At 37.5% G+C, this 27,098-nt stretch overlaps 1 non-coding gene across 1 annotated transcript; it reads right to left on the bottom strand.

Moving 5' to 3' along the window:
* Positions 1-19,422: 19,422 nt before the first annotated feature.
* On the bottom strand, positions 19,423-19,494 carry MIR30C-2 (microRNA mir-30c-2). The gene has a single exon (NR_032382.1). It is a non-coding gene; the product is annotated as a microRNA mir-30c-2 (primary transcript).
* Between the last annotated feature and the right edge of the window lie 7,604 nt (positions 19,495-27,098).

Below are 27,098 nucleotides of genomic sequence, written 5' to 3'. Positions count from 1 at the left end.
CTTGCCTGACTGCCATGGACAGAACTTCCAATACTATGTTGAATAGGAGTGGTGAGAGAGGGCATCCTTGTCTTGTGCCAGTTTTCAAAGGGAGTGCTTCCAGCTTTTGCCCACTCAGTATGATATTGGCTGTGGGTTTGTCATAAATAGCTCTTATTATTCTGAGATACCTTCCATCAATATCTAGTTTTTTAGAGTTGTTAGCATGAAGGGGTTTTGAATTTTATCGAAGGCCTTTTCTGCATCTATTGAGATAATCATGTGGTTTTTGTCATTGGTTCTGTTTATGTGGTGAATTATGTTTATTGACTTGCGTATGGTGAATGCATCCCTTGCATCCCAGGAATGGAGATGACTTGATTGTGGTGGATAGCCTTTTTAATGTGTTGCTGGATTCACTTTGCCAGTATTTTATTGAGGATTTCCACATCAATGTTCATCAGGGATACTGGCCTAAAATTTTCTTTTTTTGTTTTCTCTGCCAAGTTTTGGTATGAGGAAGATGCTGGCCTCATAAAATGAGTTAGGGAGATGTCCCTCTTTTTCTATTGTTTGGAATTGTTTCAGAAGGAATGGTACCAGCTCCTCTTTGTACCCCTGGTAAAATTCGGCTGTGAATCCGTCTTGTCCTGGGCTCTTTTTGGTTGGTAGGCTATTAATTACAGTGTCAATTTCAGAACTTGTTATTGGTCTATTCAGGATTTGACTTCTTCCTGGTTTAGTCTTGGGAGGATGTATGGGTCCAGGGATTTATCCATTTCTTCTAGATTCTCTAGTTTATTTGCATAGAGGTGTTTATAGTATTCTCTGATGGTAGTTTGTATTTCTGTGGGATCAGTGGTGATCATTTATCATTTTTTATCATTTATCATTTTTTATTGTGTCTATTTGATTCTTCTCTCTTTTCTTCTTTAATAGTCTGGCTAGCGGTCTATCTATTTTGTTAATCTTTTCAAAAACCAGCTCCTGGATTCATTAATGTTTTGAAGGTCATTTCGTGTCTCTATCTCCTTCAGTTCTGCTCTTATCTTAGTTATTTCCTGTCTTCTGCTAGATTTTGAATTTGTTTGCTCTTGCTTCTCTAGTTCTTTTAATTGTGATGTTAGGGTGTTGATTTTACATCTTTTCTGCTTTCTCCTGTGGGCATTTAGTGCTATAAATTTCCCTCTACACACTGCTTTAAATGTGTCCTAGAGACTGGTACATCATGTCTTTGTTCTCACTGGTTTCAAAGAACTTACTTTTTTCTGCCTTAATTTCGTTATGTACCCAGTAGTCATTCTTTGTTCAGTTTCCATGTAGTTGTGCGGTTTTGACTGAGTTTCTTAATCGGAGTTCTAATTTGATTGCACTGTGGTCTGAGAGGCTGTTTATTATGATTTCTGTTCTTTTCCATTTGCTGAGGAGTGTTTTACTTCCAATTATGTGGTTGATTTTAGAATAAGTTCAATGTGGTGCTGAGAAGAATGTATATTCTGTTGATTCGGGGTGGAGAGTTCTGTAGATGTCTATTAGGTCCGCTTGGTCCAGAGCTGAGTTCGAGTCCTGAATATCTTTGTTAATTTTCTGTCTTGCTGATCTAATATTGACAGTGGGGGTGTTAAAGTTTCCCACTATTATTGTGTGGGAGTCTAAGTCTCTTTGTAGGTTTCGAAGAACTTGCTTTATGAATCTGGGTGCTTCTGTATTGGGTGCATATATATTTAGAAGAGTTAGCTCTTCTTGTTGCATTGATCCCTTTACCATTATGTAATGCCCTTCTTTGTCCTTTTTGATCTTTGTTGGTTTAAAGTCTGTTTTTAACAGAGACTAGGATTGCAACCCCTGCTTTTTTTTTTTTTTTTTTCATTCCATTTGCTTGGTAGATATTCCTCCATCCCTTTATTTTGAGCCTAAGTGTGTCTTTGCACGTGAGTTGGGTTTCCTGAATACAGCACACCTATGGGTCCTGACTCTATCCAATTTGCCAGTCTGTGTCTTTTAATTGGGGCATTTAGCCCTTTTACATTTAAGGTTAATACTGTCATGTGTGGATCTGATCCTGTCATTATGAAGCTAGCTGGTTATTTTGCCCATTAGTTGATGCAGTTTCCTCACAGTGTCGATGGTCTTTACAATTTGGTATGTTTTTACAGTGGCTGGTACCATTGTTCCTTCCCATATTTAGTGCTTCCTTCATGAGCTCTTGTAAGGCAGGCCTGGTGGTAACAAAATCTCTCAGCACTTGCTTGTCTGTAAAGGATTTTATTTCTTCTTTCCTATGAAGCTTAGTTTGGCTGGACATGAAATTCTGGGTTGAAAATTCTTTTAAGAATGTTGAATATTGGCCCCCACTCTCTTCTAGCCTGTAGGGTTTCTGCAGAGAGATCAGCTGTTGGTTTCATGGGCTTCCCTTTGGGGGTAACCTGACCTTTCTCTCTGGCTGCCCTTAACATTTTTTCCTTCATTTCAACCTTGGTGAATCTGACAATTATGTCTTGGGGTTGCTCTTCTCAAGTATCTTTGTGGTGTTTTCTGTATTTCCTAAATTTGAATGTTGGCCTGCCTTGCTAGGTTGGGGAAGTTCTCCTGGATAATATCTTGAAGAGTGTTTTCCAACTTGGTTCCATTCTCCCTGTCACTTTCAGGTACACCAATCAAATGTAGGTTTGGTCTTTTCACAACGTCCCATATTTCTTGGATGCTTTGTTCGTTCCTTTTCATTCTTTTTTCTGTAAACTTGTCTTCACGCTTTATTTCATTAAGTGCATATTCAATCTCTAATACTTTTCTGGCACTTGATTAATTCGGCTATTGATACTTGTGTGTGTTTCACGAAGTTCTCATGCTGTGTTTTTCAGCTTCATCGGGTCATTTATGTTCGTCTCTAAACTGGTTATTCTAGTTAGCAATTCCTCTAACCTTTTTTCAAGGTTATTAGCTTCCTTGCATTGGGTTAGAACATGCTCCTGTAGCTCAGAGGAGTTTGTTATTACCCACCTTCTGAAGCCTACTTCTGTCAATTCATCAAACTCATTCTCTGTCTAGATTTTTCCCTTGCTGGCAAGGAGCTGTGATCCTTTGGAGGAGAAGAGGCATTCTGGTTTTTGGAATTTTCAGCCTTTTTGCACTGGTTTTTCCTCATCTTCTTGGATTTATATACCTTTGGTCTTTGATGTTGGTGACCTTCAGACGGGGTTTTTGTGTGGACGTCCTTTTTGTTGATGTTGATGTTCTTCCTTTCTGTTTGTTAGTTTTCCTTCAAACAGTCAGGCTCCTCTGCTGCAGGTCTGCTGGAGTTTGCTGGAAGCCAACTCCAGACCCTGTTTGCCTGGATGTTATCAGCAGAGGCTGCAGAACAGCAAAGATTGCTGCCTGGTCCTTCCTCTGGAAGTTTTGTCCCCAAAGGGCACCCGCCAGATGCCAGCCAGAGCTCTCTTGTACGAGGTATCTGTTGTCCCCTGCTGGGAGGCATCTCCCAGTCAGGAGGCACAGGGGTCAGGGACCCACTTGAGGAGGCAGTCTGTCCTACTATGTTGGGAGATCTGCTGCTCTCTTCAGAGCCAGCAGGCAGAAACGTTTAAGTCTGCTGAAGCTGCACCCACAGCTGCCCCTTCCCCCAGGTGCTCTGTCCCAGAGAGATGTGAGTTTTATCTATAAGCCCTTGACTGGGGCTGCTGCCTTTCTTTCAGAGATGTCCTACCCAGAGACGAGGAATCTAGAGAGGCAGTCTGGCTACAGCAGCTTTGTTGAGCTACAGGGGGCTCCGTCCAGTTTGAACTTCCTGGAGGCTTTGTTTACACTGTGAGGGGAAAACTGCCTACTCAAGCTTCAGTAATGGTGGACACCCCTCCCCCGACCAAGCTTGAGCACCCCAGGTCGACTTCAGACTACTGAACTTCAAGCCAGTGGATCTTAGCTTGCAAGAATTTCAAGCCAGTGGATCTTAGCTTGCTGGGATCCGTAGGGGTGGGATCCGCTGAGCTAGACCACTTGGCTCCCTGGCTTCAGCCCCCTTTCCAGGGGAGTAAACGGTTCTGTCTTGCTGGTGTTCCAGGCACCACTGGGGTATGAAAACAAAAACAAAACAACAAAAAAAACTGCAGCTAGCTCAGTGTCTGCCCAAATGGCCACCCAGTTTTGTGCTTGAAACCCAGGGCCCTGCAGGGGTGTAGGCACCTGAGGGAATCTCTTGGTCTGCAGGTTGCGAAGACCGTGGGAAAAGTGTAGTATCTGAGCTGGAATGCACCATTTCTCATGGCACAGTCCTTCACAGCTTCCCTTGGCTACGAAAGGGAGTTCCCCAACCCCTTGCACTCCCTGGGTGAGGCAAAGCCCCACCTTGCTTCAGCTTGCCCTCCGTGGGCTGCACCCACTGTCTAACCAGTCAGGTTGAGATGAGCCAGGTACCTCAGTTGGAAATGCAGAAATCCCCCGCCTTCTGCATTGATATCACTGGGAACTGCCGATGAGAGCTGTTCCTATTCGGTCATCTTGCCCAGGTCTGGTGTTGAAACTGTTAAGCATTTTATTAGTTATCTGAATGTCTTTTGTGAATTAGCATTTATTTTCCCATTTTTCTACTAAAGTCTAACTTAATGATGTATGCCTCAGATATTAAGACAATAAATCCTCTCTGTGTCTTAAGTTTGCAGATCTTTCCCCAAATTATGTGTTTTTATATTTTGTTTGGCATTTTTAGACAGGTAAGGTTTTAATTATCTTTATATTAGTCCATTTTCTTGTGGATGTTAAAATGTTGCTCTAATGCTTGGAAGGTTCTCCTCCATCTTCAGATGATATAAACATACACCTATTTGGCCTTTTGAAAATATTTAACTCTTTAATCTAGCTACAATTTACTTTGTAATATAATATAAAGATCTAACATTTTCCCCCAGTAGTTAACCAACTGTCCTAGTACTATTTATGAAATAATTTATTCTTTACCTATTGGTTTATAACTATCTACATCATATACATGATTTTATTTGTAGGTTCTCTTTTCCATTTCACTAATGTGTCTGTCTATACCCGAGTCAACACTGTATCATTTTAATTATTATAACTTTGAAGAACTTTTCAGTATCTGGGTATGGCTTGTCTCCTTCAATATAATTTTGTCAAAACCTTCTTGACTGTTTTCACCTATTGTTTTCTCACCTATTTTTTAAAAACTAAATTAACTTCGGTGGGATATGGTTTGGATGTGTCCCCACCCAAATCTCATCTTGAATTGTAGCTCCCGTAATTCCCATGTGTTCTGGGAAGGATCCATTAGGAGATAATTTAATTATGGTGGCAGTTTCCCCCATACTGTTCTTGTGGTAGTGGGTAAGTCTCATGAGAGCTGATGGCTTTATCAGGGGTTTCCCCTTTCACTTGGCTCTTATTCCCTCTTGCCTGCCATCATGTAAGATGTGTCTTTCACCTTCCACCATGATTATGAGGCCTCCCCAGCCACATGGAACTGTGAGTTCATTAAACCTTTTTTCCTTTCCAGTCTCATGTATGTCTTTAATTAGCAGCATGAGAACAGACCAATACACAGTGTAATCAATTTTTGTCCAGAACGTTTCACATGCATTCGTTTCATGTTTGTACCATGAGTTTCTGGTCTCAGCACAGTTGGTAGTTTTCTTCATGTTGGTCTTCATGTAATACTTGCATGTTCCTGTAGGTCAGAGGTTCAGTTGGCTTGGTTGGTTTTCTGCTCTGGTTTCACAAGGTTGAAATCAAGGTGTCATCAGGGTTGCAGCGTTTTCTGTCTCTTAACAATCCTTAATTCTTAGGTCCTGTATAGTTTCATTTGTTCTCCTTGTGGATCTTATGCTTATTTGAGGGATGTGAGGAGGAGAATTGGAATCAGGCTACTGTTAATTGTTTTTTTTGTTTGTTTTTTGTTTTTTTTTTTTGAGACGGGTTCTCACTCTGCCACCCAGGCTGGAACGCAGTGGCGCAATCTCAGCTCACTCCAACCTCTGCCACCTAGGTTCAAATAAGTCTCCTGCCTCAGCTTCCCGAGTAGCTGGGATTACAGGTACCTGCTACCACATCCAACTAATGTTTGTAGTTTTAGTAGAGGTGGGGTTTCATCATCTTGGCCAGGCTGTTCTTAAACTCCTGACCTTGTGATCCACCCACTTTGGCGTCCCAAAGTGCTGGGATTACAGGCGTGGGCCACCATGCCCGGCCCTGTTACTGTTCTTTAACTTTATTTAATTTTTTTAACAGCTTTATAAGTTATTATCACCTTTCAGTCCATTAATGAGAGGAACTGGGGCCTGTAGAAGCTAAGTGCTACTCAAGAATGAGGTAAGTGGGACACCTGCGATTTGCTGATACACATTTAACAAAATTTCAGGGTTGAAGAAACTGTAACATTTCCATTGCTCAGTGGCTACTGAAATTCCTGCTTCAATATTTCCAGTAATAAGGGACTCACTGCCTCCAAATGACCCTGCTTCATTTCTGGATTCTCCAAATATGGCTAAAAATTATGTTGTGTTGAGTTTTGCTCCTATGTATCTTCAAGGGTTGGAGCAAACAACGTTTAAATATAAGCCTCTGTCCTTGCTCTAGTCCTTTATTACTGAAGACAGCAATGCACCATGGTTTTCAATAATACATTTTTAATTTAATTTTTTTAAGAGATGAGGTTTTGCCATGTTTTCCAGGCTGAAATGCAGTGGTCATTCACAGGCATGATCGTAGCACGCTGCAGCCTCAAAATCCTGGCCTCAAGTTTCCTCAGTATCTGTGATTGGCTGAATCATACATTTTCAAGTACCCTTCATCAAATGGCCACATTGTTTTAGACATGCCCTGCTTTACTTATACCTCTGTTGTGCAGTAATGAACACAGTGCTACTTGGAAAATGCCAACTTAAAATAAAGTAGGCAATTTGTTGTCCTACTTTGGTAATTATATCCTCTGTAGCGTGTTCTGGGGTGTGGTGTGTGTGTCTATGATCGCATACAGGTTGTGTTAGTTTTTTGGAACATCACGTCACTCCATGGGCCACATAGGTAGTGGTTAGGAAAATTCACAAGTCTTTTTCCACATGTGATGGTAAGTCACATGTCCCCAATGAAGTCCTTGTGCAATTAGCTGTCTGACTCCAGTAGCTGGACTTCCATATTTATACCAATTCAATTTCATTGTATCCAACCCTGCCCATCCTTTCAGGCTGCTGAGATTTCATATGGACCTTGATTCATCTACTGAACACTGTTTGCTTCTTTTAAAAAATAAATCATAACTCCAACAATGTTTTTATTTTAATAAAAATTAAAATGTGGTGTAGGACAGGATTGAAAGCAGAGTCCTGTTGCTTGCCACCCAAATCCTCCCTCTAAATTGATGATTCTTAAAGCAGTACTTTAAAAGCTATGTGACAAGCTACTGGTGGAATATAACCCATTTTCTTTTAGCCATTTAACATTTATTAATGCACACCTACCTGAAAATGTAGCCAAACATTTGAGGATCTTATAAAACTTAGGATTTTTATTTCAGATAAATGGGTCAAACAATCTTCTTTTTCAATACACTGTCTTCATTCTTTCCCTGCCTTTCTACCCCCTACCTTAGTCCATTTCTCAAATAATAAAACCCACATAGGTACCTTTTAATAGGTTCCATTGTTTCATTTGAGTATCACCAGTGTACATAACGTCACATGCTTTCTATTAGCTCTTTCTCAGCATGTATTGGCATTTTAATTTTACCTTAATGTTTTTTCTCTTCTCCTTAGGCAGGATAACAATCCATGTGCCAGTTGGCTGCCTGTATGTTCCCAAAAATAGACTGTGACCTAATCGCAAGTATATTCACTGAACATGGGGGACTTATCACCTACAGTGGGGGCATAAAACGATTATTTGTAATTAAGATAGCAATGAGAATATTTCATAGGAATTTATCTCCTGTAAAATTATTCTACAGTAATATACATCCACATAAGCTCAATACAGTCAAAGACCACATTGTTCTAAATGGAAGGTCAATTTTTCTTAATGAAAGCTTGTCATATTTAGATTTATATCAAATCCCTGCTCCCAAAACAAATAGAACAACAAAAAAAAGCTTGAAGGCTTACTGTAATTAAGTAGATATTAGACTAAATACAGGACCTGTTGGAAGAGCTACACTTTACACAGGAGTGTAAGTTTCATCTAAGCTTTATTTGCTAGTTGTTATTACCAACAGAAAATGATGATGCTGTTCAGGTCACCAAGAAGGGCTTCATCCCTCTAAAATTCAAAAAAGTTTAATATGTCTTTAGATTTTAGAAAAAAATGATATAGCAAAACTAATCTGTATACTAATCTGTATATTAATTGCAGTGGTGGTTACAAGAATCTATACACGTAATAACATGGTGTAGAACTACACACATACATACACACACACACACACACACACACATTGTACCAATGTCAGTTTCCTGGTCTTGCTACTGTGCTGTAGTGACCACTAGGGGAAACTGGGTGAAAGGTACATAAGATCTCTCCAAACAATTTTTGCAACTTCTTATAAATCTATAATTTCCAAATGAAAATAAAAACGTCCCAATCCTACATAATCTATTCACTGTATAGTTCATCCCATAAAAGTTAGCTTAGTATCATTTAACCAGTATTTGCCAAGGTTAAACATAACTTTATTGCCTTTAGTCATTTCTAGAATGAGGCAGGACTATAAACAAATAAACTAGTTTACAAGAGTTATTGAATGCTTAGGAATTTTGTGATTAAACAAAGTAACCTTACAAAGTTAAAGGAACCAAACAGTCCATTTTCAGCAAGTAAAAGAAAGAGAGAACCCCCAACTCTAAAAAATTAGGCCTGCTAATTAAGGGGTTAAAGTCTTCTTTTTGTTTTTTCCATATTACATGAACATGTATTGCCCCATAGGTCATTCCATAATCAAATAATAGAAAAGGTAAGGTTCTCAGAATCTTCTATTCATTTAGTTTCAGGAAGATACTCCTCAGGAAAGACTCAGAGTTGTATGTGGCTCTCTGTTATTCACTGTAATGACAGTCAATGCTATCCAGCTAAACTGTTAAGCATACTCAGCTGGTAGATTGGGAAATCCCCACAATTCTAAATTTAAACATATGAACCTGGATAATTTGGTGGTGTGTACAGAAAGTGATTTTATATATATATATATATGTATATGAAACTGACCCAATAGTCCCCTAGATAGTTTTTTTGGATAAACATGGAAATTGACCCATCTGGTTTTAAAATTTGAAACTTACATTTGTTTTATCAGGAAACCACATTGAGGTCTCTCAAAAGAAAAAAAAAATTAAAGAACTGAAACTCACCAGATCACCACATCCAGACAATGAGATGCCAGACCCTTCATTCATGATTGCTTCCTTACACCTCCTCTCTAGCTCCTGTTTACTTACACATTGTTACATAGCAGGGAAGACCCTGCTATATAAACCCCTAGCTTTAGTTGGTCAGGGAGATGGATTTGGGACTGAGCTCTCATCTCCTTGGCTGCAGCACCAGATTAAAGACCTCTTCCTTGGCAGTACTCATCGTTTCAGTCACTGGGTTTCTGTGCAGCGAGCAGCAGGACCTAGACTCAACCCCTGGTGTGTCGGTAACATATATATATATATGAATATATATGTATATATATGAGAATATGTATGTGTATATATATGAATATATATATGTATATATGTGGATGATGGAATTACTTTACAGAGTGTCTGAGTGAGTTACAACCTAAAAAAGGGTGAACTCTTGTAGCAGCTTACACCATGAAAACTATAAGCACAGTGAGAAATTTGAGTTAACATTTAGGACATATTAGCATTCTTTAGCTAACATTATTGCTGACAGTTGGTTGCTAGAACTTGAATCTCGGAATTAAGCAAGCCAGGAAAATTTCTCCTAATCCTGCAGATCATCGTATTAAGCTGCAGACCAAACTTGTAGGCCAGAGAATGACAGAGATTTTTCTTCTACATTTTCTTAATCTTAGACTAACAATAGACATCAGACTGAATTTTTTAGGCACTTTCATTACTATCATAAAATTAAAAGGCAAGCAAAAGAATGAAATGTGGGTTCCTACAGGTCATGTGATACCAAAAGAGAGGAAATACATGAAAAAACCACGGATTGTTAAGTCAGAGAGCCCTGGATTCCAGATAAATACCTGACACCAATAAGCATTAAGGGTGTGGGAAAGTTATTTAGGCAAATTAAGTTAGACAAGATTATGTTGTGGTTACAAGTACTCTCCTTTCTCCAACCCTGTTTTGAATCTCAGAAGTTTATCAATTAACCAGTGTGTCCGACACCAGTCAGCAGAGGGGCACTATCCAATCTAGTCACTCAAGGATCAAGGTGACAAAGGCTCTGTCTTGAAAAACCTTTCACCAACACAGAAGGAAGGGCACACAAGCTCTTAATACTTCCCTGGCTCTTCTATTCACATGTCATTGATGAAAATAAGTCACACAGTCACACCTAACCTCAGAAGATGTAGAGAAGTGCAATTGATAGAGGCAGGAGACAGCCAAATCTCCGATCTGCCCCACAAGTCTTTACATCAGATGCTTTGTGCAGATAAGGGAGCCAGCACAGGGGACTTGTCTGGGCATGCCCCACAACCACTGGGGGAAGCAGGTCGAGCCACCAGGAACTCATGCCTTATGAGGGGAAAGAGCCTGGCCTCTTCAACTCATGTGTGGTGGCCTGCCATTCAATTTTTATGAGGTGGAATCCTGCATGCAGGACCCCTCTCTTTGTTGAGAGCTTTCTTTTCACTTAATAAATTCCTTCCTCCTCAGTCTTCGATGCGTCCATGTGCCTAATTTTTCCTGGTTGTGAGACAAGAACCGGATTTAGTTAAACTAAGGAGCAAAAAATCCTGCATCACAATCTTCTCATGTGCCAGAGGAGAACGGGAAGATTCATAAACAACTCCGGTTACTACCACATTTTCTTAAATCTTTCAACTTCAGTTTCCTCCCCTGGAAAATTAAGACAATGATACCTAACTTAGAGGATACTTGTATTTATCACTTCACAGTCATTATCAGACCTCCGGTGCCACACTGCCTAGGTTGAAATCCCAGTTTTAAGGCTTGTTAGCATAACCTTCGGCAGTTTTCTTAATCTCTCTCATCTCAGATTCCTCATCTGAAAAATAATGTTCGTGCATATTGAACTGTGAAGATTAAGTCAGTTAATATAAGCAAAATGTTTAGAATAGTGCCCTGTACATAGTAAGGACACTAAGTATTTGCTCATGGTGTCTGGCATGGCTTTGAAATGTACAGAATCCTCAGTGATTATTGGTTATCATGATTATTATTACTATAATAGAAGCCTGGCTTGCTGCTGCCCAGCATTGACTTACTAAATACCTGTGAAAGTCAGTAAAAAAAAAAAAAATCAGATTCCACCAAATGAGTTGGAATATATTACGTAGAATTCAAAGGTTCATTGAAGTATAAATTTAGCAATAAGCACAATAGGGGTATTCCCCACAAAACTAGAAGCTTCTTGAGGTGCGAGCATCTAGTTGCTTGCCACTGACGTCCAGTTCTAAGACTGAGCTGAGTATTCGTGGAGTGGGATGGGTTGAAATGGCCCAGCATAACTGCAGTGATTGCACTGTAATTAACAACGTCTAATCGGAGCTATAGGAAGGCAAGCAGAGACTGGTTTCTTCAGCACACTCATACAACTGGGCTAGCTCCAACACTAAAACTATTTTAAAATTCAAAGGTGGTTTTTATTATTTATTTTTATTTATTTATTTATTTATTTATTTATTTATTTATTTATGTATTTGAGACGGAGTCTTGCTCTGTCACCCAGGCTGGAGTGCAGTGGCGCGATCTCAGCTCACTGCAAGCTCCACCTCCCGGGTTCACGCCATTCTCCTGCCTCAGCCTCCCAAGTAGCTGGGACTAAAGGCGCCCGCCACCATGCCCGCCTAAGTATTTTTTGTATTTTTTTCAGTAGAGATGGGTTTCACCGTGTTAGCCAGGATGGTCTCAATCTCCTGACCTCACGATCTGCCCATCTCAGCCTCCCAGAGTACTGGGATTTTACAGGCATGAGCCACCACACCCGGCCAAAGGTGGTTTTTAAAAATGTGGAATTTTATTTGTCTTTGTAGGAGCACCTAATCCTAGTGTTGAAAGCTTTTTAGTACAGCTAGAAATTCATGGCTTTCAAGTGACTGAATTATATGGTGAAGTCCTGGATGTTATCAGATTCTCAAATAATGAGCATTACCAAACTACAGAAATAACTGATCTACTCCATAAAAGCTGGAGGTTAAAATAAAAAGTATTTTTCTCCCTGAGCCAAAAGGAAGTATTTTAAAGCCATACTTGGCTTTTTGATGACAAAGCTTTTGATGAACTCAAAATTACAGCATGTTTCTAAAATTACTTTAAAGTCATAGGGCATTTTAAAAGTCAGTTTTAAGGTAATTTTTAATTCTTTAATTATGGTTATTTTAAAGATCATCCAGACCATGATATTTATCTCAGACATGCAAACTCCCAGGTAGTACACTACAGAGATGTGTTAAACTGAAGACTTAAATGTATGTACAGTTCAAATATTCCTAGAAGTAAATGATCTTTAAGAATGTTCATCTTGGTGAGGGCACTGTTATTTTGTTCAAAACTATTTCTTGTTGAATGAGACTGTTCCAAGCCTCATAGGAGTGCCATTCTGCAGTTACTGTGACAACCAAAACTGCCTGCACACTGCACACATTTCAAAACACTCCTGTGGGACTGTACTGTCTCCAGAAGAGACACTTTAAGGGGACTTTGTTAGCATATGTGCCTTGCTGAAGGAATCACGGTTTCTGAGTTTGGGTTGAATATTTTAAAGTTTTTTAGTTCAGGCTGGTTGAAACTGTTTTTTGTTTTTTTTTTTTTTTTGGCAGGCTCTCGCTGTCACCCAAGTGGGAATGCAGTAGCATGATCATAGCTCATTGTAGCCTCAATCTCCCAGGCTCAAGAGATTCTCCTGCCTCATTTCTCATTTTTTTGTAGAGACAAGGTCTCACTATGTTGCCCAGGCTGGTCCTGAACTCCTGGGTTCAAGAAATCCTCCCACCTTGGCCTCCCAAAGTGCTGGGATTATGGATTTGAGTCACTGGTGCCTGGCCAGAGTTTTTTATCCCCCCCCCCCATAATAAAAGGAAATTTCAAAAGACAATTTTAGCACCACAAAATTCTTTTGTCCAAAGAAAAAACAAAAACTAATCACAATAGCCATTCCAGAAATTAAAAATAAGAACAGTAAGTGCATAATCTATTCATATTCTTGATTCTGAGGAAATCTTACATTCAACAAATATGATGGTAGAGGGCTTATATTTTTCTAGCCCAATCCTGGGTTACCTGGCTATGGCAAAGACTAAATAATCAGAGTCAGAAGCTGGCAGTGTCTCCTTCAGTCCTCCTGTGGCTACTGAGAGCCTATATAACCCTGGGTAAGCCAGTTAACCAAGTTTTGACCTCTTTCCTACAACGTGGGTAAGTGAGGCAATGCAGCAACATGGCAACAGCTGAATGCCGTTCAACATCAGCCTTTTTTCTCCTCATCTTTCAGTGATTTTGTTACCTGCTGGAAAATGAGGTGAACTGGTAGCTTCTGAAGGAAGTGATGTTCTAGAAGACAGTATACACTGCAGTATTTTGGAGAAAAGAGAATGTTTGCTGAAACGTCCCTTTGCTTATGGATAGCATAATCTTTTATGCCAGTTTCAGAGAACATTCCTCAAGATATGTGCTGTTGCTACGTTTTTAGAGAAAGATGATCTGGGAGAAAGATTCTCTTAGTGACTGCTTGAATAAGAGTTTTTACCTGCCTTATTAAAGACCAGGTAATACAGCTTTTTTTTTTTTTTAATTTTAGAAACTTTTTATTAAAGTATAACATACCATCAGAAAAGTGCACCAGTCACCGTAGATATGTATCACCATAGATAGTTCTAGTTTTGCCTGTTTTTGAAATTAATGTAAATAGAAACATAACGTTCTCTTTAGTGTCTGATTTTGTTCAACTTTATGTTTGTGAGATGCACTTATAATTTTATCAGAAGTTGCAAATCATTCATTCTCAGTGCTAGATAGTATTCCGTTGTATGAATATTTCACAATTTATGAATCCTACTGTTGGCATTTGGATAATTCCTGATTCAGGGCTATTACAAATAGTGCTCCTATGAACATTCTTATTCACTTCTTTTGAAGAACACTGTACGAATTTCTGTGAGGTAGGTAACAGCAAGTGGGTCACAGGATATGGATCTGTTCAGCATAAGTAGATCATGACCACTAAGAAGTTTTCTAAAGTGGCTGTACCAACTTACGCTTTCATCTGCAGTGTTACTTCACCTCCTTGCCAATACCAGATATTTTTTGTTTTGTCTTTTTAATTTTACCCATTCTGGTAGGTGTGTCTTGCCACTGAGCTGTGATTTCATTTGCACTTATTTGATGACTAATAAGGTTGAGCAACTTTTTATGTTAATTGATCATCTACATATCCTCTTTTGTGAATTATCTGTTCAAGTCTTTGCCCATTTTTCTACTGGGTTGCCTGTGTTTTCTAATTCATTTATAGGACTTCTTTATATATACTGGATATAAGTTGTTTGTTATATGTGTTGCTAATATCTCCTCTGCTATATTTTGCCTTTTCATTTTCTTAATGTTGTCTTTTGATGAACAGAAGTTCTTGGTATTATTATAATCCAAATTATCAATTTTTTCCCTTTCTGGTTGGTGTTGTGTTGGGAGTTTTTAAAGGGAATTTTGCCCACCCCAAGGTCATAAGGATATTCTATATATTATTTCCTAGAAGGCTTGTTTTACCTTTCATATTAGGATCCACAGACCATACTGTCTCCAGTGTACTTCAGTATCATCTTTATCATAATAGTGTCTCTATTCTATTTATCATTTATCTGTTGTGTATCTGTCTGCCATTGTGCCAATATCACACTCTCATCATTACTATGGCTTTATAACAGATCTTGATATGTGGAAGCGTAATTTCTCCATCTTTTTTTCAAGATTACCTTGTCTAGTTTTTGCTGTTTGAAATCTAAATTTTAGAATCAGTTTATTAATTTCCAAACATACACCTGCTTACATTTTGATCGGGACTGTATTGAATCTACAGATCGACTTGGGGAGAATTAGCCACTTAACAATATTGAGTCCTGTTCTCTATGAACATGGTTTGTCTCTCCATTTATTCAGGTCTTCTGTAATTTATCTCAATAATATTTAGTTTCCAGCGTGGAGGTCTTATGCATCTTCTGTTAGATTTCCCCTTGGGGTATTTGATAGTTTTTAATGCTATTGTAATAAGTATCTTTTAAATACTTTCATTTTTATTTGTTGCTAATATATATACAACTGATTTTTATATATAACCATATAGTTTTCCAATGATAAAGTTAACCAAAATAACACCTAAAAACCAACTTTGTAATTAATAACCTGCTTTCTGCTATTTTTAAATGATGAGAGCAGGCTGGGAGCAGTGGCTCATGGCTATAATCCCAGCACTTTGGGAGGCCAAGGTGGGTGGATCACCTGAGGTCAGGAGTTTGAGACCAGCCTGGCCAACATGGTGAAACCCCGTCTCTACCAAAAATACAAAACTTAGCCAGGCATGGTGGCAGGTGCCTGTTGTCCCAGCTATTTGGGAGGCTGAGGCAGGAGAATCGCTTGAAGCTGGGAGGGGGAGGTTGCAGTGAGCTGAGATCATGCCATTGCACTCCAGCCTAGGCGATAAAAGCAGAATTATATTTACATTTATAGAAATCTAAGCCAGAGTAGTTTATAGAAATATATCACCACTAGGTATTATAAAGAATTACTAATTTAAATGGAGAGAGACCAGGAGACTATAAATTCATAAACGAATAAAGTACATATGATACCTTTATTTCTACTGAGTTTTTAATGACACAATTAGGCTTACAAAGCTTGTCAATGAAAGCTTATGTCTTTTTTTTCAAATATAAATGGATGTTTACATTTAAAAGTAATCTGTTCTTTTAAAGTCTTTACAGTGTTTGCTTAGCAAAAAACATACAAACATAAGATAAAGATAAATCATCCTTACCAGTATTTAGAGAGTTACAAACTTGAATAGTTAGGTTCAAATTAATAAAGTTTACTTGTATCAGAAACAATGATAATTTGAATATATATAACATATGCAACATAAACACACAAACATGTAATGTTTTATATTATATAACTCCTTAGCAGTATCATCTCAGCAAATATGAAGAATTTCAAAAAATTCATGGAAAATACATATTATGGAAAAACTATACATGGATTTCAATTTTTTTATATCAAAATAAACTTGTACTAATTTGTAACATGTCTGAACAGGATCTATTTTGAGGCACGAAAAGGATAAGAAATCAGCTTGAAAAGAGCCCTTATCTAGCAATTCTGCTAGAACTGAAGCAAGAACATCAAATTTATGGGGAAACTTGGGTGGGAGAATTGGGAAATCATTGCTGCTTTACAGAATGTTTTTGGGGGCAATGCCCCAAAGAAATTGGCAGCTTACAAATGAATAATTTATTTTAAGAAAAGATGAGATGATGTTGAAGATGAAGCCCACTACAGAAGACAAACTACATCAATTTGCAAGGAAAAAAATAATCTTGTTTGTGCCCTAATTGATAAGTACTGATAATTAACAGCACAAACCATAGCCAACACCACAGACATTCCAACTGGTTCAGCTTACACAATTCTGACTGCAAAATTAAAGTTGAGCAAACTTTCCACTCTATAGGTGCCAAAATCATTGTGCTCAGATGAGCTGCAGACAAGAGCAGAGCTTTCAATGGAAATTTTACACAAGTGAGATCAAGGTCTTAAAGCTTTTCTTTGAAGGATTGTGATAGGAGATGAAACATGGCTTTACTGGTATGATCCTGAAGACAAAGAACAATCAAAGTAATGGCTACCAAGAAGGGGAAGTGGTCCAGTCAAAGCAAAAGCAAAGCAGTAAAGATCTAAGGTCATGGTGACAGTTTTTTGGGATGCTTAAGTCTTTTGGCTTGTTAACTTTCTGAAAGGCCAAAGAATGGTAACATCTACTTATTATGAGAGTGTTTGGGGAAAGCTAGCCAAAGCTTTAGCAGAAAAATGTCCAGGAAAGCTATACCAGAGTCCCTCTCCACCATGACAATGCTTCTGCTCATTCTTCTCATCAAACAAGGGCAATTTTGCAAGAGTTTCAATGGAATGCCACTAGGCATCCACCTTACTGTCCTGATTTGGCTCACTTGGACTTTTGTTTCCTAATCTTAAAAAAATCTGTTAGAGCACCCATTTTTCTTCAGTTAATAATGTAAAAAAGATGGCACTGATGTGGTGAAATTCCCAAGACCCTGTTCTTTAGGGATGAAACAATTATCTGGTATCATTTCTTACAAAAATGTCTTGACCTTGATGGAGCTTATGTTGAGAAATAAAGTTTATATTTTTTATCTGTATCTTTTAATTCGATTTTCCATGAATATTTTGAAGTCCCCTCATATATATATACATATATATATGAAACAATGACCTCTAAAGCATGCTTATTAATTAATCCTACTTACCCATGTCACAAAACGGGCTAGTTAACAAATTGAACATATCTAGAAGAATAATACTCAACAAAAACCAAAATTATATAGCTTTATATCAAAGTTTTTCATAGTCAATGAAATAAATATTCTAGAACATTTAAATAATTTGGTTTTGGAGAATAAGGCAATAAAAAGATTGAATAAAATTAGATATTTTACATAGATACATAAACATGTTTACATTCTGACACATTATATATTTACTTGTAAGTTCCATGAGAGAAAGGACTTTGTTTCTGTTCTCTGCTATATCCCCTGTGCCTAGAAGCTCACATAGTAGATGCTCAATAAATAATTCTTGAATGATGAAATGAATTTCAGCACGTATTTCAGTAAGCTTTGAAACATCTATATTCATGACTAAAAGTTAACATAAATTTAGATCTGGAAAATTTGAATGTCTCACCTTTTAATTTAGGCAGAATAATAAAATGCTATGGCAAAGCATACGCATCATTGTCTTCGGCTTAGAGTTGCTTTTCCCCTTACCCATGTCATCTGCCTCTCCTAGCAGAAAGCAAAATTTCAAACATTTACAACAATTATTTCTTTGAGAAGACTGTAGAGCATTGTTTCAAAGAGGGTTTTCTTAAGCCTGCAGGCAAATCTAAAAAGGTTAATGACTCAATCAAGCTGGAGTTGCTCAGCAAGCACTTCAACAGTGTCTACCACTGCTTCAAGGCCAGCTTGTTCAAATACTTCCCTGAAATCACATGCTAAACTCATTGTATTTAAACTTTTTTTCTATAAACTCATATGAAACAATTGCTCCTATTGTATTAGGCTCTACATTCAGTGAAGAGGTAAAATTAAAAGCTCCTCTAATACTTCTAAAGTAGTAGAGTGTTTTTTAGTTTAAATGACTGGTATATGCTGATATGCCAAGACTATAGTAATTTTGTTCAATTTGTTTAATTTTTAAGGTAAGCGTTAATTATTTAAGTTCTTAAGGGCTTGTTATATAAAAATATGCCTTATTTAAATATTCTCTTTAACAAGAAGGCTTATTTCATATTAATTTTCAATAAAACAGCTATGGATTCAAATTTTAGGCAACTTACATTCTAGATTAGATGTTTAATAGACCTTTGATTTAAATGATTTACAAGAAAGAGTTTTTCTGGTTAAGGCCGAACTTATGAGTTAAGTTCTGTAGATTTTTCTTAAAATTATCTTCTTGCATCCCATCCCCCACCTCTACATTTTCCTTCCTTTCCCGTCCCCCAACAATTCTATCTTTTCCTGAAATGTGTAACTGTATTCTAGCTTTAAAGAGCAGACCTTACTAATATTGTTTACCATTACCATTCCTAAAGCATGGGGCTTCAAGGTGCCTTTGATCCCTAATAAAATAGCAAGTCCAAGGACACCAGAATTTTTGCTTCAAGAAAAGCAGACTTAAGTGTGGAATGTTCTCAAGTTAAAGGAGGAATGTTTAGCTTAACATATAGGTAATGTTGTGTTGCTTTTACAGATCAGGCTGCAGCAACTCACAAAATGTAGCCTCATACAAGTTACAAGAACTTTTATCACTCAGGTATTTGGTAATCTTTTTTTTTTCTTTTTAAACTAAGTGGAACAGTTCAAAGATAACTGATACTATAGATTTTCTTACATTTCTTTGGATGACTTAGTCAATTCACCTTTTTCCTTTTACAGTTGACCTCAGAAACAAACACAGGATAGGTTCAATTCTAAGACATGCAGAAATATTCAAAATCCATTTCTCTTTAGTTGACTTCCAAGGCAGAGAGAGTAAACAGCCTTCTCCCAGCTTTCTTACTTTCCACAGCTGAGAGTGTAGGATGTTTACAGTATCTGTCGCTCAGTGCGCTCTAGGGCGGGGTTGGCAGTCAGCAGCACAAGCCTCAGGAAACCCAGTACCATTTGAAGATACCATAATATGTCACAGGAAAAGATCAGAAAAGTATACTTGGGACTAAATTATGGCTCTTTTAGGAGTAGGGTTGGAAGGGTGGGTGGGGAGGCTATATGACACTTAGTGCTGCCTGCTCACTTCTTGTTTTCTTCCTGTTTGGCACATGCTAAGATATTCCTAAGGTCTCTAGCTTTGGGCTTGCACACTCACAGATTTGGTGAATTTTGGATTTTCAATATTCTATGCTTTCCCAAAAGGGTCTCAAAATATTCACCAACCTCCTTCCTTAAACAGTACATATTCCCTTTCTGACTGTGGGGAGACAATGAAATGCAGCTTCTCACTCTCTGGGCGATACAACTTTGTTTCAGCTCACTCCTGCACAGAACTGAGAATAATGGCTAACCTGTGCCTGGCTAAACAGAAGATCATTCAACAGTTTAATTACTGAAAGTTAGTTATTTTAATGATGGGTTACATAGTGACAAATTCAATCAAATAAGCAAAAAGTAAATGTTAGAATACAACTTACATGCATAAAAATGGTGTATTGCAAATTGCTGATATAATGCTAAAGTTATTTTAAAAATTCATATTTGGACAGAAGTGAACCTGCAATTAGAGGCAAATACACATGAATGGAGTCAGTTGCTTCCTAAAGTTATTTTCTAAGAATGACTTATTCAAACAGTTCTTGGACTTCATTTGCTAAACTGGTCTAAGGTACACAAAATACTTGAGTGAAGAAGAAAGTCGTCATTACTATATATCACAGAGCAACCCTACATAGTAAGAGACCACACTATAAACCCAAGTGGCATATAATTCCAAACTGTTACAGAACATTATTCATTTCATTCATTCATTCATTCATTCAACAAACATTTGTGAGTGCCTGCCACATATCAGCAATGTTTTAAATTCTAGGTGATAAGAAATGAAGGGTATCATCCCTACCTTTGAGAAAGACACAGCTTAATTTGCAAGATACACACATACACCAATAATTACAAGTGTTATGATGGATCAAAAGACACTTCTGAGTTGGCTGATAGCCAGGCTGAGTGTTGAAGACCAAATAAGATTAGCTAGGTGAAGATGGTGCTAATGGGGATTTGGAAGGGATGGGCAGTGAAGAAGATAGTCTAGCTTAAAGTGTACCAGAAAGAACAGTCATACGATAGAGAAAGACAAAGTAATGTATGCTGAAGCCTTTAAGAATTCAGCAGAGGTGGAGTCAAAGATGCATGTGGGTGAAGGGTAAGGGGAGAGGCGCAAGGTAAAGATGGGAGTCCTTATGTGCCAGGCTAAAGGGTTTGGGCATTATCTCCAAACGATGGGTACGAGTGAAAGATAGTAAGCAGGTAAGTGGGATGACCGTGTCTATACTTTAGAGAATTTACTCTAGCTTTAAGGTGGCATGTAAGGAAAACAGGAAAAGAATCACTGTAGGGAGAGTGAATCACATGTAAGGGAGAGCATGGGAGCCTTAATTAGGGAAGAGGCAGTAGGAACACAGAGAAAATGAATATGAGAAATTATAAAGACAAGAACAGCAGAATTCAGTGAGTAAGTAGTTGAGGGGAGAGGGACTGTAGAGATGGAGAAGTAATGGGTAATTCACAAGCCTGGCTTGGGCTTGATAAGGCCTTTCATGCACGAGGGAAAGAATAGGAAGAGAAGTGGAGAAAGAAAGAACCCTGAGAATGATAACTTGAATGGGCTGGGCTACAAAGTTTATGACCCCATGGTCAGTGAATACTGAATTCTGTCACAACTGAAAGGGTGAAAACACTTTGAAGAACTAAATCACACAAACCTCTTCTTTATTCTGTTTCTGCACTTCTGCTTACCCCTCTACCTGGCAAGTGCTCATACAGTCTTCAAATCCCAAATCAACTATTCTCTCTTCTGAATCCTCTCTGGTCATCACCATCCTTAACACCCACACCCCTCCCCCAACCTGAGGAAGAATTGTTCATTTTGTCCTTTTACCACCATTATACTGTGCCTAGGTCACATAACTGCATAGGCCTAGATCACAGAACTGATACTTTATTACAATTATTTGTTTATCTATCTCTCTACTAGGGAAGAAACACCACGTTTCACCTAACTTAACTTCATTTCATCAGAAGAAATTCACAACATGCATCCAGGGTTTGTTTGGTACTAAAGGAGGTTCTCAGTGAAGGTTTGATGAATGAATGAATGAATGAATGAATGAATGAATGATGCCATCTACCACCTGACAATGTGTTAACAATGTTAAGATGATTATTCAGGTTTTAAAAATCTCTAAATAAAAAATATTTACCAGTTTCTAAAACTTTGTTTTTATTCCCCCAAAATTCAAGGTTAGGCTGTTTTACTTTTCTAAGGAACTCATAGCTAAGAAGAGAAGGCAATCTCTTCTTAAATGATGTCATTAACTCCTGGAAAGTTAACCTTTTATGAAGGTAGCCTGATTTTAAAATTTTATTTTCATGATGGATTAGAAAGTGAAGAAAAACCAGGATACACAGTAAATGCAGAGAAGAAATCTATGTAAACACTTTAAAAATATACAAGAACGAAAGAAAATGGTCATAAAATGTGGGTATCAATACTGAATAATCATGTAAGCGCTTAAAATGTTCTACATGGAAAGAACCACACCTTATTAAACAGTCACTAAAATAATTTCAGCTACATAAAATGATTTTAACTTCTTAAAGTCAAGTCTGAAAAGTTCCTTTTGTAACATGAAATCTACTCTTGCTTCAGTAAGGCTTCTGCTGTAATAGGCATTTTAGTCACATAAAACCAATCTCCAATAAACTAGCATTTGATCATTTCCAGTTCTGAATGAAAATATATTTATTTCAAATGTAGGTTTTATTTGATCAAATTTGTCACATTCTGTATCAAAAAAATCTTACTTATCCATTAATTAAAAAAATATTCTGCAGTAGTACACATCACTTTTCAGGATACACAGTGGCTTTTTCCAACTCCCAAGGTTCATTTTTTAAATTAAAATGTAGTAACTTTACAGTATGTAAAGTTTTTAATTTAAAAACTTACATTTTTAAAATTAAAATGTAGCAGCTTTACAGCCATGAATGATTCACTGGAGAAAAATCACTGCTCCCAGATTTGAAGCTTAATGTATTTTGTATACAAGGATTTACTGCAGCTCATGCCCTGCCCAGTAATGGGCTTTACTAAATCTTTTTTTTTTTTTTGAGATGGAGTCTCGCTCTGTCACCCAGGCTGGAGTGCAGTGGCGTGATCTCGGCTCACTGCAAGCTCTGCCTCCCGGGTTCATGCCATTCTCCTGCCTCAGTCTCCCGAGTAGCTGGGACTACAGACAGACGCCCGCCACCACGCCCGACTAACTTTTTGTATTTTTAGTAGAAATGGGATTTCACCATGTTAGCCAGGATGGTCTCGATCTTCTGACGTTGTGATCCACCTGCCTTGGCCTCCCAAAGTGCTAGGATTACAGGCGTGAGCTACCATGCCCTGCCAAGATTTTATTAATTCTTAAAGTCAGGCTCCAGGTCTCCTACGATGGTGGATTTTAGAGATGGAAGGAAAATTCCCTAGTGAGGATGCTTCTTTGCATCTTATTATATGGGCATATCTCCACAAGTGACTTTGCCACGTGCTCCCTTCCCTTGCCTAGTCTAACATTTGCCATTTCATCTTCCAGCTTGCCCAGTATATGGGATGAACATTTAATGGAAAATTATCATTCCCTAGTTGAAAGCAAGATCCAAACCTCCCATATGTGACAAACACACCCTTAAGGAATACATGGAAATTTCCAAGGAAAAACTATGAGAAAATAATAATGAAAATTTAACAGTACACACCCTATTTTAAGTCTCCTTCACTTACAGTAACTAAAGGTTCTTATACTAGTTTGTTTTTATTTACCCTGGACCCTAAAGGAAAACTACAGCATAGGGTAACTCACTACAGTTAACATATGTGGAAAATCAACAGTAATGTGACTTTACAGTAGATAAAAGAACAGAGTATGTTCATAAAATGTATGGAGATTTAGCCAACACAAAAATTCCATGGTTTTATGAAAATACCCTTTGCTCTGAGAAAGTCCACTTCCTCGTTAATTAACCTTCTCATGTGCATCTCAAGGGAAAAGCTCTCTCCACTCTGACCTCAAAGTGTGGTACTTTTAATCTGTGCTTGATGAGATTCTGTCTCAAGTTATCAATGTAGCTTAAATTAACCTATTTAAATTTAAAATTTAGTAAATTCCATAGCAGAGGGAATAGCTGGAATTCCATGTCCTCTTTCTATAGAATGGTGTGGGCAGAAACAAAAAAAGTTAGGAGATCAGTCAGTCTGATATAACCTATTTAATCATGGTTTCCTTAAAAATTCTTTGGGTTCTTGATTCCTGTATTTTTTTTTTCTTTTTCACACTTACTATTTCATTACATTGGTATGGCCAGAAGAAAAAAAGACAACCTTCTCCTGATGAATTCATATATATATATGAAATTCATATATATATATTCAAATATATATATGAATTTATTTTTAAACTGCCTATCAATATTAGTTTCATTTTAAGTGTGCAAATTTCAAAAAAAAATTATGGGAACTTTTTTAACAATATGAGTTTACAGTTGGATTTCCAATGAAAGTGATTTAAATAAAAAAACAAGATTTTCTTACAGATAATTTTTGGAGTCCTTTCCCCAATATATCTATGAGCAAGGTTACAAACTACAGAACGGGTTACAATAAATAATTGTGGGTTTTTGTTTAAAAGTTAGCTAATTTTAGTTTACAGCGATGGTGATGGGATTTTTGACACTGTGACAAAAGAGAAGATATTCTAGCCAGTGTCACTGAATTGAATAGTCATTTAAAAACTTAATCTGCATATGCTAATAACTGCTTTTTAATGTAATCTGGAAAATGGTAGTCCTGCCAATATTTTAATTAAATCTAGAATATTTACTAGAGGCATATTGGAATATCTTTGGAAATAACTGTTACTGCTATAGAATATCAAATAATTATAATAATACTTAGTGGTATGAGTTCAGATTTTGATGAGGCCTTATTCTTCCAGTGACGAGGTTTTACCAGTATAAAAGCTACTTTGACCAAATACTATCCATTATGTATCAAAAACACAGGTAAGTGGCCACCCATCTCTGTATTTAACACAGTATATGTGTATGTGTGTGTGTGACAGGGAGGGGTATTTGGAAAGCTACCCACCAAAATGATAGTGTGAGTTATCATTGTAGAAAAGAGGAGGGGTTAGGACTAGAACTTGGGTATCAAAGAAGATTTCAACCTTATTAGCAATATTAATATTTTAAAAAGAGAATGTACTCATGCAACATGTATACAAATTTGAAAATTACATCTCATCATTTAAATTTAAATTCTCTCTTGATCCAAATTAAAGATAGGGTTCACCTGAAATTCTAGCTTCCCTAGTTAATCAAGTTGATTAACTTTGTGACCCTGAGTACTCTTAGAACCCTCTCTGAGCCTCAGCTTTTATAAAATGATAAAACATTATGGTATCTTACAGGGTATAAAGGTACATTCTCAGTAAGTATACACCATCAGACGTACTTTACACCACCAGTTCCCAACCTTTTTGGCAGCAGGGACCAGTTTCATGGAAAACGATTTTTTCATGGATGTGGGGGCGTGGTGAGGGTATGGTTTCAGGATGAAACTGTTCCACCTCAGATCATCAAGCATTAGTTACATTCTCTTAAGGAGCGGGCAACCTAGATCCCTCACATGTGTAGTTCACAATAGGGTTGGCACTCCTATGGGAATGTAATGCCGCCACTGATCTGACAGGAGGCGGAGCTCAGGCTGTGATGCTCACTTCCCACCACTCACCTCCTGCTATGCAGTCCAGTTCTTAACAGGCCCTGGACCAGTCCAGTTCCATGGCCCGGGGGCTTGGGACCCCTGCTTTATCCCAGACTGTTGGTATGAATCTTTCCAATTTTACCACGTAACAATGTCTTTCTTCTTCCAGCCTAACTTCATTTTTTTTTTTTTTTTTGTATTTAGTATACAGATCTTTTTCTCAAGCCAAAGGTGGAAATGTAAGGGACGCTGTCTGCTTTCTCCATCAGGGCTTCTGGCCCAAGTCGTCTGTTATAGAAAGTGATGTGCAACCAGGATGGGAAAGGCCTCTTATCATCCTAGTTGATAAAATGATTCCTTACAAAAAATGTTCTAGAAAAAAACAGTAACAAATTTAAAAAGAATTTTTTAAAACCTCAAACCACACCACCAGGTGTCACTATAACCCAAAGCACTGCTGGTAATTTTTCCATTCAATTGTAAAGAAATGCGAAAACTACACATCGTAAGTAAATGAGTACTGTCTTACAAGGCTTTCCATGTCAGTAACTTATGTTGCCATACAGTTACTAAACTGAATATTCTAAACAGATGAGAAAAGGCACAGGCCTTATTTTTAAAAAACCTGTAAATAGTGATTAATGAATGCTACATGATTTATAATACAGTAAGTAGATATTTATGGGTCAAGGATTTCATATTGGTGGGAAAACCTGAAGGTCCATATGATTATGGTGATCTGTCATTTGACTGAAACAGACTTGTCATTTGACTGGAACAAGTGAGTGAGTCCAGCTGACTGCCTGACACTTTTCTTGTTCTACACTCTATACTGGGTTCACTTCTTAAAGATATAAAAAATAACAATTGAAAATTCTAACTAATAAAATTATAAAAACAAATTATAAAATTCATTTTAGAGATTTAATAACTACCCAGATATTTTAACATCCTTTTCACACTTTTCTTAGTTTCTTGAAGACAAACCTGTAGCAATACATTTTGTGTTTTAAAAAATATAGATGTAATGTATATGGCAATAATAGCACCAAAGGATAGAGAGGAGGTAAGCAGAACTTTAGTGTTGCAAGATTTATATATGTAAAACCAAAGTTAATTCATAAACAGTTTTCATTGTGATAAATTAAATAAGCATATTATAGTCCCTATAGTAATCATGATAAGAAGAATGCAAAGAAACGTAGCTTTAAAAAGACAACAGAATTAAAATGGTAAAATAACGTTTAACACAAAAGAAATCAGGAAAGGAAGGACTGAGGAATAAGCAATACATGAGAAAAATAGAAAACAAACAGTAAAGTGGCAGAACTAAATTCAACTAGATCACTAATTACAGTAAATGTAAGTGGACTAAACACTCTAATGAAAAGGCCTGTTGGGGTCAAGCTGTATATAAAAGCCAGGCACAACTATATGCTATCCATAAGAGGTATGCCACTCAACCTCAATGGCTTAAGCTTTAATCTATCTGGCTATTTTCCATTATGATAGTTTGCTTCCCATTAAAAGTGGAGTCTCCTACAATCATCCATTGTTGACTTGTGAAATAGCAACTGCCTCTATCTTGGTCATTGTGTTGCCTTATAGGTTTATAAGGTCATAATGGGCAATAATCATGTTTACCACATTATACTACCAACTGCACACTCCTCCATGTGG

The sequence above is a fragment of the Macaca mulatta genome, chromosome 4 (genome assembly GCF_049350105.2).
Source record: "Macaca mulatta isolate MMU2019108-1 chromosome 4, T2T-MMU8v2.0, whole genome shotgun sequence".
Classification (NCBI taxonomy): Eukaryota; Metazoa; Chordata; class Mammalia; order Primates; family Cercopithecidae; genus Macaca; species Macaca mulatta.
Note: the sequence above shows the minus strand (reverse complement) of the source record. Positions and strands in the feature narration are given on the sequence as shown.